Raw genomic sequence first — 18,394 nt, 5'->3', positions numbered from 1 at the left:
CTTGCCTTCGGATCTGTGACAGAAGGTGTACCCAACAGTTTCTTTTGGGTATACTATGAAGATGCACTTCTCTGATTTGGGTTTGAGCTTATCAGGCCGAAACTTTTTCACATAAGCATCACAACCCCAAACTTTAAGAAACGACAGCTTAGGTTTCTTGCTAAACCACAGTTCATATGGTGTCATCTCAACGGATTTTAGACGGTGCCCTATTTAACGTGAATGCAGCTGTCTCTAATGCATAACCCCAAAATGATAGTGGTAAATCGGTAAGAGACATCATAAATCGCACCATATCTAATAAAGTACAGTTACAACGTTCAGACACACCATTACTTTGTGGTGTTCCAGGTGGCGTGAATTGCGAAACTATTCGTCATTGTTTCAACTGAAGGCCAAACTCGTAACTCAAATATTTCGTCACCATGATCAGATCGTAGAAACTTTATTTTCTTGTTACGATGATTCTCCACTTCACTCTAAAATTCTTTGAACTTTTTAAATGTTTCAGACTTGTGTTTCATTAAGTAGATGTACTCATATCTGCTCAAATCATCTGTGAAGGTCGGAAAATAATGATACCCGCCGCGAGCCTCAACACCCATCGGATCGCATACATCGGTATGTACTATTTCCAATAAGTCAGTGGCTCGTTCCATTGACCCGGAGAATGGAGTTTTAGTCATCTTTCCCATGAGGCATGGTTCGCAAGCATCAAATGACTCATAATCAAGTGATTCCAAAAGCCCATCAACATGGAGTTTCTTCATGCGCTTTACACCAATATGACCTAAACGGCAGTGCCACAAATAAGTTGCACTATCATTATTAACTTTGCATCCTTTGGCTTCAATATTATGAATATGTGTATCACTATGATCGAGATCCAACAAACTATTTTCATTGGGTGTATGACCATCGAAGGTTCTATTCATGTAAATAGAACAACAATTATTCTCTGACTTTAAATGAATAACCGTATTGCAATAAACATGATCTAATCATATTCATGCTCAACGCAAACACCAAATAACATTTATTTAGGTTCAACACTAATCCTGAAAGTATAGGGAGTGTGCGATGATGATCATATCAATCTTGGAACCACTTCCAACACACATCGTCACTTCACCCTTAACTAGTCTCTGTTCATTCTGCAACTCCCGTTTTGAGTTACTAATCTTAGCAACTGAACTAGTATCAAATATCATGGGGTTACTATGAACACTAGTAAAGTACGCATCAATAACATGTATATCAAATATACTTTTGTTCACTTTGCCATCCTTCTTATCCGCCAAGTATTTGGGGTAGTTTCGCTTCCAGTGACCATTCCCTTTGCAGTAGAAGCACTCAGTTTCAGGCTTAGGTATAGCTTTGGCTTCTTCATGGGAGTGACAACTTGCTTGCTATTCTTCTTGAAGTTCCCTTTCTTTCCCTTGCCCTTTTACTTGAAACTAGTGGTCTTGTCAACCATCAACACTTGATTGTTTTTCTTGATTTCTACCTTCGCCAATTTCAACATCGCGAAGAGCTTGGGAATCGTTTCCGTTATCCCTTGCATATTATAGTTCATCACGAAATTCTGGTAACTTGGTGATAGTGACTGGATAATTCTGTTAGTCACTATCTTATCTGGAAGATTAACTCCCACTTGATTCAAGTGATTGTAGTACTCATACATTCTGAGCACATACTCATTAGCTCAGCTATTCTCCTCCATCTTGTAGGCAAAGTACTTGTCAGAGGTATCATACCTCTTAACACGGGCATGAGTCTAAAATACCAATTTCAGCTCTTGGAACATCTCATATGCTTTGTGGCATTCAAAACATTTTTGAAGTCCCGGTTCTAAGCCGTAAAGCATGGTGAACTTAACTATCAAGTAGTCATCATACTGAGTTTGTCAAAACGTTCATAACGTTTGCATCTTCTCCTACAATAGTTATATCACCTAGCGGTGCATCAAGGACATAATTTTTCTGTGCAGCAATAAAGATAATCCTCAGATCACGGATCCAATCCGCATCATTGCTACTAACATCTTTCAATATAGTTTTTCTCTAGGAACATATCAAAAATAAATGGAGAGCTACATCGCGAGCTATTGATCTACAACATAGTTATGCAAATACTACCAGGACTAAGTTCATGATAAATTAAAGTTCAATTAATCATATTACTAAAGAACTCCCACTTAGATAGACATCCCTCTAATCATCTAAGGGATCACGTGATCCATATCAACTAAATCATGTCCAATCATCACGTGAGATGGAGTAGTTTTCAATGGTGAACATCACTATATTGATCATATCTACTATATGATTCACGTTCAACCTTTCGGTCCTAGTGTTCAGAGGCCATATCTGCATATGCTAGGCTCGTCAAGTTTAACCAGAGTATTCTGCATGTGCAAAACTTACTTGCACCCGTTGTATGTGAACGTAGAGCTTATCACACCCGATCATCACATGGTGTCTCAGCACGAAGAACTGTCACAACGGTGCATACTCAGGGAGAACACTTATACCTTGAAATTTTAGTAAGGGATCATCTCATAATGCTACCGTCATACTAAGAAAAATAAGATGCATAAAATATAAACATCACATGCAATCAAAATATGTGACATGATATGGCCATCATCATCTTGTGCCTTTGATCTCCATCTCCAAAGTACCGTCATGATCTCCATTGTCACTGGCATGACACCATGATCTCCATCATCTTGATCTCTATGAACGTGTCGTCACATGGTCGTCTCGCCAACTATTGCTTTTGCAACTATTGCTATCGTATAGCGATAAAGTAAAGCAATTGTATGGCGCTTGCATCTTATGCAATAAAGAGACAATCATAAGGCTCCTGCCAGTTGCCGATAACTATAACAAAACATGATCATCTCATACAACAATTTATATCTCATCACGTCTTGACCATATCACATCACAACATGCCCTGCAAAAACAAGTTAGATGTCCTCTACTTTGTTGTTGCAAGTTTTACGTGGCTGCTACGGCCTTAGCAAGAACCGTTCTTACCTACGCATCAAAAACCACAACATGGTATAGTGATTGCTTTTTTATCTTCAGAAAGAACCCTATTCATTCAATCCGATTCAACTAAAGTTGGAGAAACTGACACCCACTAGCCACCTGTGTGCGAAGCACGTCGGTAGAACCAGTCTCGCATATGCGTACGCGTAATGTTGGTCTGAGCCACTTCATCCAACAGTACCGCTGAATCAAGCATCAACTAGTGTCGGCAAGCAATATGTATATACCCACGCCCACAACTCCATTGTGTTCTACTTGTGCATATTACATCTACGCATGGACCTGGCTCGGATGCCACTATTGGGGAACGCAGTAATTTCAAAAAAATTCCTACGTACACACAAGATCCATCTAGGTGATGCATAGCAACGAGAGGGGAAGAGTGTTTTCCACGTACCCTCGTAGACCGTAAGTGGAAGCGTTATGACAATGCGGTTGATGTAGTCATACGTCTTCACGGTCCGACCGATCCTAGCACCGAAGGTACAACACCTCCACGATCTGCACACATTCAGCTCGGCGACGTCCCGCAAACTCTAGATTCAGTTGAGTGTCGAGGGAGAGTTTCGTCAGCACGACGGCATGATGACAGTGATGATGAAACTACCGGCGTAGAGCTTCGCCTAAGCACTACAACGATATGACCGAGGTGGATTATGGTGGAGGGGGGCACCGCACACGTCTAAACAATCAACTTTGATATGTTCTAGGGTGCCCCCTCCCCACGTATATAAAGGAGGAAGGGGGAGGCCGGCCGGCCCTCTAGGCGCGCCAAGGGGGAGGTGTCCTCCTCCTAGTAGGAGTAGGACTCCCCCTTTCCTAGTCCCACTAGGAAAAGAAGGAAGAGGGAGAAGGAGAAAGGAAAGGGGGGCCGGCCCCCCACCCAATTCAGATTGGGCTTGGGGGCGCGCCCTCCTCCTGGATGCCTTCTCTTCTCTCCCACTAAGGCTCAATAATGCCCATTGACTCCCTGGGGTGTTCCGGTAACCCCCCGATACTCCGGTGAATTCCCGAACTCATCTGGAACCCTTCTGATGTCCAAACATAGCCTTCCAATATATCGATCTTTATGTCTCGACCATTTCGAGACTCCTCGTCATGTCTGTGATCACATATGGGACTCCGAACTACCTTCTGTACATCAAAACACATAAACTCATAATACTGATCATCATCGAACGTTAAGCATGCGGACCCTACGGGTTCGAGAACTATGTAGACATGATCGAGAATCATCTTCGGTCAATAACCAATAGCGGAACCTGGATGCTCATATTGGTTCCTACATATTCTACGAAGATCTTTATCGGTCAAACCGCTTAGCAACATATGTTGTTCCCTTTGTCATCGGTATGTTCCTTGCCCGAGATTCGATCATCGGTATCATCATACCTAGTTCAATCTCATTACCGGCAAGTCTCTTTACTCGTTCCTTAGTGCATCATCCCGTAACTAACTCATTAGTCACATTGATTGCAAGGCTTATAGTGGTGTGCATTACCAAGAGGGCCCAGAGATACCTCTCCGACAATCAGAGTGACAAATCCTAATCTTGATCTATGCCAACTCAACAAACACCATCGGAGACACCTATAGAGCATATTTATAATCACCCAATTACGTTGTGACGTTTGATAGCACACTAAGTGTTCCTCTGGTATTAGGGAGTTGCATAATCTCATAGTCATAGGAACATGTATAAGCCATGATGAAAGCAATAGCAATAAAACTAAACGATCATTTATGCTAAGCTAACTGATGGGTCTTGTCCATCACATCATTCTCTAATGATGTGAACCCGCTCATCAAATGACAACACATGTCTATGGGTAGGAAAGTTAACCATCTTTGATTAACGAGCTAGTCTAGGTAGAGGCATACTAGGGACACTCTGTTTTGTCTATATATTCACACATGTACTAAGTTTTCGGTTAATACAATTCTAGCATGAATAATAAACATTTATCATGATATAAGGAAATATAAATAACAACTTTATTATTGCCTCTAGGGCATATTTCCTTCACTTATCTTTGTTGGGCTGATGAGGATGGCCATGGACCATGGTCTTCTTGGTCATATCTTGGACGTGTCACGGGCCTTTGGTGGGACATCCATATACTTGGGCATATATCGTATTAACAACCCCGACAGTAGCACCCAAGATAGTCGCGGTCTTGCTGGCGAGGTTCCCGACTGTTCAACGAGCTTGAGGTTCCACTGCGAGACCTCGATAGACTCAGTCGGTTCATGTCTTCGGAGGGCGAGCAATCAATAACTCCAAATTTGATGACAAGATTCACAAGGGAAATATGCAAGACTTGCGCGCCATGCACAAACGATCATCGGGTGCATGTCATCGTCACTAATGGGGTCGATTCCAGTGAATCTCATGTAGGGGATCTCAACAAACCATGTGGTGAATATGCCGCCATCCACCAATCTTTGGGTTGTAGCCAGCTCCGAGATGATGCCCCAAGAAGAAAGAAGATGTGAAGACGCCTTCATCACCTCGACCCGCATTGACTCCTAATCTTGATGTGTTATACGTGTAGGAAGTACTAGTCTGTGTCCTACTAGTATGTGTCCAGGACAAAGAGCATCTATAGTCGGACCCCTATATCCTCCTCAAATGCCTGAAAAGTCCGTTCTATGAATGTCCGGTCAAAAAATGGGTGACATAACCAGGCCCCTAACTTCCTCATTAAACGCCTGAACTGACCACCGTACCTCAAACCCGTCTCAAATCTAGGGGCAATATGAGGCTACCTGGTCACGCCCGGGCACCTCCACTCGACCCCACATACAGCAACTTGACGAGAAAACCGCGGGAAGGAACTCGCCCGCGCCGCGCTGGAGCTGTCGCCTACGCCGCGCCAGACCCATGGCACCGCGCCGGAGCTCGCCTGCACCGCCCTGGAGCCGTCGCCCGTGCCACAGCCGTGCTATGCACACCTTCCCATGCTCGTGCTGCTTTCGGCACGACTGTTGTGCCTGCGCCACGTCGTGTCGTGCCCGCCCCACTGCACACGTGCTGCTCCAGCATAGCTATTGTGACTGCGCCACCCTGGAGCTCACGTGCGCCCGGCTCATGTGCCCACCATGCCGCGCCGAGACGGAGCTCATGACGTGCGGGGCGCGTGCGTCATGGCTGAGCCGGAGCTCTGGTGCAGCCTGGTCAGAGCTCGTGCTCGCCATGACAGAGTTCGTGTGCAATGGGGACTAAAGGCCTGTTCGGAATTCCATCAGCTCCAAGAAATTCCAGAAGTTGTGGAGTCAGGAAATAGCTGCTCCGCAGTTTTCAACTATAACTCCACCAACACCAGGAGAGGAAGCTCTCCGAACAGGGCCTAAGCTTGTGTGGGCTGGGGTTGCCTAACACGCTGGGGCCGGAGTTCGCGCGCCCAGGACGGAGCTCGCGCGCGCTACAGCGAAGCCGGAGCTCTCGCGCGCCCGGCGGAGCTGCCGTGCCGCGGCCGAGCCAAAACTCACGCCCGCTAAGGTGGGGCTGCTATGCTGCGCCACCTCCGTGCATGCTCTGCACCACAGCCACATGCGGGCGGGCCGCCGCAGTGTAGCCACATCCACTTGCTAGCTAGCCACCGCAGCAGTTGGCTTGCTAGCTTGCCAACCGCTGGCAGTGTGTGTGCCCTGCAAGTTTGCACACAATATGCTCCAAGAAATGACCGAAAAATAAAAGAGGATTTGAGGGACGTGGTTATTTGGCAACAAATATAGAGAGTCAAAATGGACGGCGTTTGAGGGGCCAAATTAGTAATGACTGGCTGTAGATGCTCTAATAGGTGTAGGTTTTGTGAAAATTGGTAGGCGCGGACGAGCCCACCCTCCTTGTATCGACAACTATCGATTCGGATCTAGGGATGTGGGAGGCACAGGCACCCAACCTTCTGCTCATACCCAGTGAAATGGAATGTGGAAGCTGACGAATCTTCTACTCCCTTCATTTCATTTTAGTCTACATATAAGATTTAGTCAAAGTCAAACTTTGTCAATTTTGACTAAGTTTATAGAAAAAAATATCAAGATTCACAATATGAAATCAGTATTGTTAGATGCATTGTTGGGGATATAGTTACTGGAGGTAAACCGGCTAGGCATGGCCGGATTAGCTCCATGAAGACTGAAGCCCATGAAGATGAGAAGATACTGGCGCTTTAAGAAGGCCCAAGGCCCAGAGATGGATTAAAGCCTGTAGATGTAAACCGACTTTATCATGTAAACGTGTATTGTAAGTTAGAGGAATAGAGACCGAGCCGGACACCTCTATGATCTGGCCTCGGGACTCTGTAAACCGGCGGGCGTCAACCTGTGTATATAAAGGGATGACCCGGCCATGGTTTGAAGGCAGAAAACAACAACTCGAGGGCCAGTCAAAGCAGATTCGCTCCCTGGTCGTCGAAACCCTAGCAATACAATCACAACTAGACGTTGGCTTTTACCTTCATCGAAGGGGCCGAACTAGTATAAACTCCCCGTGTCCCCTTGTCCAGTTTAACCCCTTTAAGCTAACCCGTTGCGATGGCTCCATGACTAAGACCTTTCACAAGGACATCTGCCATGACAAACCCACGACAGTTGGCGCCCACTGTGGGGCTATTGCACGATGGTTTCGAGTTCTTAAAGGGCAGTTTTGACGGACTCAAGGGATATGTTGTGGGCCAGATGACGAAGAGTCGTCGCGGCAAGCTCTACATCGACAACGCGGGATGGGGCCCCGAGGCCGATTCAATCGAATACGGGTACCGGGTCCCCTTTGGTGGGATTCACGTCTTCATCGGCAAGATTGGCAAACCGGGCCCTGAGCCTGACACCTGCACCGACATCATCGAGACGGCTCAGCATGCAAGCCCTTCCCCGGTTCAGCCCATAGCAAAGCATGTTTTCATAGGTGTCATCCATGGAGTAGAATATGAGGACGGACCGACATCCGAGGGAGAAACCGTAGTCTGCTCCGATGATGAGTCTTCTGGAGAAACCGAATCACTCTATCAGTTGCAGGATGGCCAGATTAGTGGAGGTTCCGAGGGCAACAGTATTCCGGACTCCCCTGATCTGCCAAACCGGGCCGCTATCTTCATGGCCGGTACACAGTCAGCGCCCCACTCATCAACCGCCACAGCAATGCTCTCCAGTTCAGCAACAGCCACGCCGGCGGGGGCAGGGAGCTCTGCGCCACCTCCGGCTCAAGTTATGTCTGACTTGTTCGACGCTTTGGAAACATTGATGGCCGCGGAGGTGGACGCAGCAGCCCGAGATCAGCACAATGATACATTTCCAACATATCTATAATTTTTGATTGCTCCATGCTATATTATCTACTGTTTTGGGCAATATTGGGCTTTATTTTCCACTTTTATATTATTTTTAGGACTAACCTATTAACCGGAGGCCCAGCCCAGATTTCCTGTTTTATGCCTATTTTAGTGTTTCGAGGAAAAGGAATATCAAACGGAGTCAAAACGGAATGAAATCAACTGGAGAAGTTATTTTTGGAAGGAAACCTACCGGATAAACTTGGACCCTACGTTAGAAGATGAAGGAGGTGCTCATGAGGATAGGGGCGCGCCCACCCCCTTGGGGCGCGCCCCCTGCCTCGTGGCCCCCCTTCGGTCCACCGACGTACCTCTTGTACCCATATATACCTACGTATCGTAAAACTTCCAGAACGGAGAATAGATCGGGAGTTCCGCCGCCAGAAGCCCCCGTAGCCACCGAAAGCCAATCTAGACCCGTTCCGGCACCTTGCCGGAGGGGGCAATCCTTCTCCGGTGGCCATCTTCATCATCCCGGTGCTCTCCATGACAAGGAGGGAGTAGTTCTCCCTCGGGGCTGAGGGTATGTACCAGTAGCTATGTGTTTGATCTCTCTCTCTCTCTCGTGTTCTTGATTTGGCACGATCTTGATGTATCGCGAGCTTTGCTATTATATTTGGATCCTATGATGTTTCTTCCCCCCTCTGCTCTCTTGTAATGAATTGAGTTTCCCCTTTCAAGTAATCTTATCGGATTGAGTCTTTAAAGATTTGAGAACACTTGATGTATGTCTTGCCGTGGATATCTGTAGTGACAATGGGATATCACGTGATTCACTTGATGTATGTTTTGGTGATCAACTTGCGGGTTCCGCCCATGAACCTATGCATAGGGGTTGGCACATGTTTTCGTCGTGATTCTCCAGTAGAACTTTGGGGCACTCTTTGAGGTCCTTTGTGTTGGTTGATGAAAGTGCGTTATATCGACAAGAGGGGGTGAATAGGCGATTTTTATGAAATTCTTCACTGAGGAATTTGCTGGTGAGGAAATTCCTTAGCGAAGAACTACTAGCAGCGGAATAAGTACTCAAAAGTAAACACAACAGAATACAAGCATAGCATCATGATGAAATGAAGACAGGCACAGAGTACAGGAAGCGTAATCACAGGATAACTCAGGATGAAGACAAACAGACTGAAGAAATTGAACTGAGGAAATTGAGAAAGTCTTCAGTCAAAGTCTTCAAACACAGATATGAACAAACATACATCACAGTTATGAGGAAATGAAAGAGTTGAGGAAATAAAACCAGTAAGCTCGGTGAAGACAATGATTTGGTAGACCAGTTCCAACTGCTATCTCAGTTGTACGTCTGGTTGGAGCGGCTGAGTATTTAAACTCGAGGACACACAGTCCCGGACACCCAGTCAAGGACACTTAGTCCAAGACACCCAGTCCTCACCATATTCTCCTTGAACTAAGGTCACATAGACCTCATCCAATCACTCGTGGTATGTCTTCAGGCGACTTCCAAACCTTCACAAACTTGGTCACTCGGCGATCCACAATTCCTCTTGGATGCTCTAGACCATGACGCCTAACCGTCTAGAAGAAGCACAGTCTTCAAAGGTAACAAGCGTCGGATCCACTCAGGATCAATCTCTTGAGTGATGCTCAATCACTTGGGGTTTGTAGGTGTTTGGGTTTTGGGTTTTGGGTTTTCCTCACTTGATGATTTTCGTTCAAAGTCCTCGGAGGATGGGTTGCTCTTAGATGACAAGTGTCAGTTTCTCTCGGAGCAGCCAACCAGCTAGTGGTTGTAGGGGGCGGCTATTTATAGCCTAGGGAGCATCCCTACATGATAAGACATAAATGCCCTTCAATGATATGACCATTCGGTGGATAGATATTTTGGGACAGCTGGAGCATAGCACAACAATGGTCGGAATTTTGAGTAGCAAAATCCTCAGGGCTATCATGTTCCTCAGTGTGTAGGCAATCCGCACTAGCGAATTCCTAAGTCCTCAGTCAGGACAAATTCCTCAGAGACCAGAAGAACTTTGTCTCTGTCACTGAAGAAATTGACTCAACTGTATGAGATTTCCAATGGCTTCACTCGAAGGGATTGGTAGGTGTAGGATTTGAGTTGAGCATCACATGGAAATTTTTCCTTAGTATTTCCTCGACCCCCTTTAACAGTACGGTGTTTCCTATGACTCAAGAAAGAGAAAAACAAAACTATGAAAATGAAAGTCTTCAAGCTTCATATTTCTCGCATGAATATCAAGTCTTCACGGACACACCAATTTCTTCACTTTCAAAGTCTTCAGAAATACCAAAATCTTCAGTCGAAGATATTCATTTTTAGGGATCGACTTTTCCTGTAAATATCAAACTCCTCATAGACTTATAGACTTGTGTATACTCACACACGCATTAGTCCCTTAACCTATAAGTCTTCAATACACCAAAATCACTAAGGGGCACTAGATGCACTTACAGTCTCCCCCTTTTTGGTGATTGATGACAATATAGGTTAAGTTTTCAACGGGGATAAACATATGAAGTGTAAATACTGATATTGAGGAATTTGATTGCAAGATATAGAAGAACTCCCCCTGAAGATGTGCATAGTGAGGAATTTGCTTTTGAAGCAATGCACACTTGAAGAGTTGAATCATGGAGATCTCCCCCTATATCTTGTAATTCATACACGCATTTAACATATAATATGAAGAATTTGAAATGCATGATGAAATATGGTGCCTGATGAAATTCAGCATGCGTGCAATAATATTAACAAGGAATAAGCATGCAGAATAGTGCATCAAGAGTATCAGAGCACAGTGCATCAAAAGTATCATAGCACCATCGGGTTTAAGATTACAACTCGGTCCAATAAAGTTTCAAAAGAACGAGAGTTATAACTTAGCAGATAAAAAATGCCCATATAGTAGACCCTCTTGAAGACTAACTCATATTTCTCCCCCTTTGTCACCGAATGACCAAAAGGATCGAAAATAAGGACTAACTCCCCTAAAGATAATCATGTTGATGAAGGAGCGCCAGTGTTGTTGGGGTCGTTTGTTGATGTAGGGCCTGCCGCAGTGTCGTCCAAATCTTCATGTTCATCAGTGTCGCGCAATGAAGAATATGAGCTGGCCACTAGAGAAGGAACCTTGACCTTCTTGAATTTCTTCGGTGGAGGTGCAGACCAGTCAAAATCTTCATTAAGACCCATGTTCTTCAGATCTTCTTCACCATACAGATGTGACAGGATTGCCCAGGTGCGAGCGAAGACTTGATGGAGGTAGTAGTGGTTTTCTTCACTGCATTGTGTGTGGCAGTCATGTTGTGAAGAACTGAACCAAACTGACGCTTAACCCATTTGTGATTTCGATCCACCTTCTGGTGAAGACTAAGCAGAAGTTCACGGTCAGTCATCATGCGCAGAGCAGTGGCTTGAGGAGTGGACTTAGGTGCATTGGCAGAGTCATGTGTGGTAGAGTCATCATTGGTGGAATAAGATGCAGCTTTGCGAAACTGACCATCCAATGGACGAATGCCTTCATCAATTACAGCTGGTGCCTTGCCCTTTCCATCAACTGAGGAATATGTCTGCTTGAGGACTTCAATTGGGGGCAAGTAGCTGAGATGATTCTGGAAATCAGCTTTGTAGTTGAGTGAAGACCTTGTCTTGAGGAATCTCATGATCCAAGGTGCATAAGGCTTCAGCTCAAACGGAGACAGTGCAACATTGGCCATAGTCCTCATGAAGAAATCGTGATAATTGACAGGAATGCCATGAACGATGTTGAATACCATATTCTTCATGATGCCAACAATTTCCTCATCAGATCAGTCGTGGCCTTTGATAGGACTGATTGTCCTCGTAAGAATACGATAGACAGTTCTGGGCACGTACAACAATTCCTTCACGAGGAATTTGGTTCTTGGTCCTTGACCTGGCTTCAAAGATTTCATCAGCACCTGCATGTAATGATGTGTGAGCTCAGGTTCACTGTAGATGCAGCGAGCTTCTTCAAGGGGAGGACTGAGTGGTAGAGCATGAAGCAATTCAGAGGCTGGTGCAGTGTAGTGAGTGTTTTCAGACATCCAGTCCAGCACCCATGAATTCACATCTTCAGCATCTCCGGTGATGTGCAGCGTTGCATAGAATTGAAGAATCAGTTCCTCATTCCAATCGCAGATGTCCGAGCAAAAGTTGAGCAGCCTAGCATCGTGAAGAACACTGAGGACTGGTGCGAAGCACGGCAGAGATTCCATATCCACGTGAGGAATATGCTCATGGTAGAAAATCTTCTCCTTCTTGAACAGCACTGAGGAATAGAAATTGGCTTGACTAGCAGTCCATAAATGCCTCTTCCTAATGCGAGCAGAGTCATATGGGTTGTAATCTTCAAAGAATATGTGCTCACCGAAGAAATCATCAGCCTTGAACTTTTGCTTGCATGAGAATGGATCCTTTGGCTTCGGCAGAGGAGTGTCAGTGAGCTGCATCACGACCTCAGGAATCTCAATCGCAGGTTCTTCAGGCTGAGGAATTTCTGGTTCCTCCTCAGTGGCAGTCTGCGTAGTTGGTTGTGCAGCAGCAGTAGTTTCATCAATGCTAGTGGCTGGAATTTCCTCATGGACAAATGCAGTGGGATGAGTTTCTTCAGAACCCATGTGAACAGTTTGTGTGGGGGACTGAGGAATTTGCTGTAGAGGAGTGAACATTGGATAGTTTGGATGCTGACTTTCCCATAATTCATCACTGATGATGGGTGTGGAGCAGGCAATGTCCACCTCATCATCTTCCATTTCTTCAACGCCAGCCTCTTCAGCTGTGAACTGAGGCATAGGCGAGGAGATGATAGGTGTTGAAGGGATCGCATCCACTTCAATTTCTTCATCCAATGGTTTAGACGAAGCAGTAGAATGAGTTTCTTCATCGGATCCGCTGGGGATCACATATTCTTCATCAAAAGGAACAAGGTCCTTTGATGGCCTGGTTGAGATGGGAATAGCATCAATCGGATGTGCAAATGAACTTGTCATAGGCTTCATTTTCTTCGGAGCTAATGCTTTCCTTTTCTTCACTTCAGCACGCTTTGCAGCCTTGGTCTTCTTCACATCTGATGCAGATGGAAGGATTGGAGTTGAAGTTGGTGCAGGAGCAGCTGAGGAATCTGGTTGATTTTCTTCAGACACAACTGATGCAGTTGCCCTGATTTCTTCAGTTTCTTCAGGCGCACCACAAGTGGATGCCCTGGCAATTTCTTCAATGGCTGGAGTGCAGTCATCAGCCCTGGAACTCACATTTTCTTCAGCAGCCTGATTTTCATCAGCGGTGCTGGCATATTCTTCAGTCGGCTGAGCAGATGCTTCAGCCTGAGGAATTTCTTATTGCGTTGGGGGCAACATTTGAAGTGAACTGTTTAGTTATCTTTACAAATCTAACTTTGGCTCCTTGCCAATGAGCATAGTAGGTTTTGAAGTCATCGCTGAGGGTTTTGATTTCAGATTGGATTTTTACAAGTTCATCAGTTGTCATAGTGACAATGTTGTTCTTCAGAAATTTCTCCTTCTTGTACTGCGCTTTATTGATCTGCCTGGCCTTCTCAAATTTCCACTTTTCTTCTTGAATAAAGTGGGTCAGCATGTGACTTTGGCCAGGAGTCAGCTTGAGGTCAGGCAAGGGAGTGTTGGGGTCCTTGTGCCAATCATCAATGTAGTCGAGGATCAGCTTGGGATCCAAAAGCAGTGGCACCTCTGATCCTTTGGCTCTAGTGGCACTGACTTGCCTGTCTCTGATGATTTCTGCAAGTTCATCATCATCAGCTTCGTCTTCATCAGACGGCACTTGGAAAGGCGACTTGCTTCTTTTGAGGACTTGGGCGTGGACCTCGTCCAGCAGTGGCCTTTGTCTTCAGTAGTGAGGGGCCAGCTGAGGAACTTGGTGCAGCTGAGGAATTAGCTGAGACACCTGAGGCAATGGAGATGCCGGCAGTCCTTTGGCACGAAGCGAGATGCACAGGTGCTGAGGATTTGGTCGGAACAGCTGAAGGCTTTGGCGGAGGAGCTGAGGACTTTGGAGGAACAGGAGCAGCATGAGGAATTGGCCATGAGGGCTTTGATGATTCTGGCCGTGAGTGCATTGCTGAGGAACATGGCCTTGAGGGCATTGTTGGTGAAGCACTTGGCTTGCGCGCAGGCTTCTTTGACATAGCCTTCTTTGGCTTGACAACAAGGGCCTCAGCAGAGGCAGCAGCAGTAGCAACAGAGTCTTCATTAAATTTCCTCACTGCTTCTCTGGCTTGCTTAGCCAGCTTGGCTTGGCGCTTGGATCATTCATCAGGATAGTCCTCACCGCGCTTGAGGCTGGTGGGATCTGCTATTTGGCCAGGTGCCAGTGGTGCTCTTGGGCATGGAGGATTGAGTGCAAATTTCTTCATATACTTAGGAGTGACATATCTGTACTCCCTCCATTCTCTTGCCCATCTCCTCTCTATCTTCTGAATGCGCACTTTGCGCTCATTCTTGGTTTCCTCAGTAGGTGTGCAGTACCCAGCATATATGTCATCAGGGATCTCAAACACTGTATTTACCTCAGACCTCTTTCCTCCCTTCTGTGGCCTTTTACCATCAGCCATTTTCTTCAGTTGAGGAATTTGAACAATCGAATTCTCTGTAGAAGTATGCAACTTTTCTTCGAGGAACGCTGCAAATGAGTTAAGTTGATGAGAACCTAGTGATTCAGCAGCTGACATGTGTACATGTGAACAGAGTATAGTTGCGAGGAATTTGGAGAGGTCATATGCGTTCTCAGAAGGTTTTTCAAAATGAACAGGTTTGAGGAATTTGACCAGATGAGTCTTGAAGATTTTCACTAAGCGTTCTTTGTCTTAGGTTCCAAAGTCGTATAGATCGATGATCCACACAATTGAGGAATCTTGAAGAAAAATGATGCTTAGAGAAACGAATCAAGAACAGGTGACTTGTGAGGTGTTCAATGTGTGAAGATATGAAGAAAAACACTTTTGAAGATTTTGTAGATAATCATTCGAATCAACGAGGGCAGTAAAAGTAACTTTTATTTACCCTGGATGAAGAACACGACGAACTGGAGTGAGGAGATGTGAAGTTTGTCTGTGCAGATCTTCCACGCCCTAACTTGGCGGAGGAAGACGGCTATGGCGGCGACGGAGTGAAGATGTTTGTGGTCGGCGCAAATACGTCGGCGACGAGGTCGAGGCAGTGAAGCTCTTCCTCACCGGCGGCGATGAAGTAGCAGCGGCGCTAGGGTTTGAGAAGCTCGAGCTGGAGAGAGAGGTCAAGCGGAGTGTCGTGGTTTTGTCACGGCAGATGTCCTAGAGAAAGGACTTAGTCGTGGAGCCATCGCGACGAGTTAGCTTGAAGGGGTTAAAGCGGACACAAGGACGCAAGAGAGTTTATACTAGTTCGGCCCCTTCGATGAAGGTAAAAGCCTACGTCTAGTTGTGATGGAATTGATGGGGTTTCGATGACTAGGGAGCAAACAAGCTTCACCTATGTCTCGAGTTGTTGTCTGTTGTCCTTGAACCGCCGCCGGGTCGTCCCCTTATATACACGGGTGACGTCCGTTAGTTCACAAAGTCCCAACACCAGTCCATATTCGTATCCGGGTTGGTCTCTCCTTATTCCTAACTTACAATACAAGTTATATACAAATACCGGTTTATCAACTACAAGTCTTAAACCGACTATGGGCCTTTGGCCCTCATCTGTCTTCTTGGGCTTTAGCACTGTTGAACTACTGATGAAGTTGACCCGGCCCAGATAGGCCGGTTTACGCCCAGCAGTAATGTCCCCAACATTAGGCCCCAGATTGATTTGAACGGGTTCATGTCAATCCTTTAACAAAAACTTCATCTTCAACATCTTCTCATAAATTGGTAAACCGCCATGATGTCATCTTCTCTGATTGCTGTAAACCGGAGTGACGTCACCTGTCATAACGAAGCTATCCATTATGCTTCCTTGTTTAATAGATCTACGGAAATCGAGGCGACAACTCCGTTTCATGGCCCCTTGATTGTCGCGCCTGACACATGTCCTTTTGCCTTATAAATAGGACCGAAGGGTCATTTCTTTTCTCCCCTTCGTGCCTTTCTTCTTCGTCTTCCTCGTGTCGCCAGCCTCGGAGCTCCGCCGCCGCCGTCAACTTCTGCACCAACCTTGGCCGCTGCATCAACCTGAATGCACCAGAGCACCGCGGCAACCTTCTGCGTCTTCCTCAACTCTGGTAAGCCTTCTGCTCTTCTCAACACAGATCTATTCTAGGGTTTCGTGTTCTTGCAGTGTTCATCACCTGTTCGTGTTCATATACTAGCTCCTGGATGCATCTGTGAACCCCTGCTCTATGTAGCGGTGGCTTTTAGTATCCGCCTTTAGTTTCATGCCCAAGACCATAAATCTCACATATATTTCTGCCCATTGATTCAATACTGTTCTGCTTTGAGCTTTTGAATATTTTTCTTATTTTCTGAACTTGCTTCAGATCCAACGCTGTAGAGAAATCTTGTGAAATCTATTTCTGCATACTTATCCATCCGCAATCTCAGCTGTTTCAATGCTTAGATCAGGCGGTTTAACCTTGTAGAAAAAATTGCCAAACCGGTATATACCATTAGTCCCCTTGTTGAACCGCCAGATGTTGTTGCTTCATAAAACTCCGGTTTAGATAGATCTGTCTCCGGTTTAACATTGCACATACCAATGTACCTTAATCAATGCATTTTTGAACTGGGATCTTCTACCTTGTAGATTTCATCATGGCCAAGCAAGTATATGAGTGCAATTGGGTTCCTTCTCGCGTCACAGAGGCTCAGCTGGACGATTTAGTCCTGATCAGCGCTTTAGGCAGCAAAGATACCATCCATTGGAGGGCTCCTGGCAAAGAATGCCCTCCCACACCTCAAGAAGGAGAGGTCGTTGTTTTCGTAGATCACTTAGCCCAGGGCTTTAAGCTGCCTGGTTCTAAATTTTACTGGGATGTTTTAGCCGATTTCCAACTCCATCCACAAGACACTGGCCCCAACTCTGTTACCAATACGTGTCACTTCCAAGTACTCTGTGAGGCGTTCTTTCAAGAGGAGCCCACAGTGGAATTGTTCCAAGACCTTTTCCATCTAAACCGCCGTACTGAGTTTATTGACGGCTCCAATACAGAGTTGGGTGGCGTGGTGATTCAGAAAAGGAAAGAGGTCACATACCCTCACGCCAAACTGCACAGCCACCCCAAAGAGTGGAATCAGACATGGTTCTATTGCAAAGACACCTCCCTTGCTGGTGAAAATCCCTTGCCTGGCTTTCGTCCGGAGCGGCTCAGCAATACACACCCCTTTCCGCAAAGGTTGACTGCCTAGGAGAGAAGCAAATATGCTCCTCAACTGTCGAAGCTCAGAGCCTTTATGGCCAACGGTTTAATAGGGGTGATCTCGCTCGCTGTTGGATATCATGGAGCATACTGCCCCTTAGTCAGCGCTCCGGTTTGATGTGCGAGTATACTGGCAGTGTTGATGACCCACTGCGACATTCCAACATCCAGCTCACCAATGAAGAAATCACAGAGGCTGTGAATAAGATGTTGAATGAACCGGAACACATCTATGCTAAAAACGGCCTGCTTCCCTTCTGTACCACCAACAAACCGCCAGCTGTAAGACTTTGATTTTTCTTTTTGCTGAATCTGTTATTGATATATCTGGTCATTGTTTAATATCAGTGTCTGTGTAATCAGGGTAATGATCCGTTTTGGAGCAAGAAACTACCGCAGGAGAAACCAGACAAACCGGAAAGAGCAACCCAGCAAAAGACTAAAGCTGTGAAGAAGACTGCCCACAGGAAAAGAACCACTGCATCCTCTAATCCGGCCCCTGATGATGATGTGGATAATCCGGACCTTGAGGTAGGGCTTGACTCACTTGGCTTATTTTTCATGCATCTTATTGATGATGATATTTGTCAGGATGATGCCGAAGCCAGCCATGCTGATGCTGCAGAGGTAATTATTCTCTC

This window comes from Triticum aestivum, chromosome 1A (genome assembly GCF_018294505.1).
Source record: "Triticum aestivum cultivar Chinese Spring chromosome 1A, IWGSC CS RefSeq v2.1, whole genome shotgun sequence".
Classification (NCBI taxonomy): domain Eukaryota; kingdom Viridiplantae; phylum Streptophyta; class Magnoliopsida; order Poales; family Poaceae; genus Triticum; species Triticum aestivum.
This window is presented reverse-complemented; position numbering follows the sequence as displayed.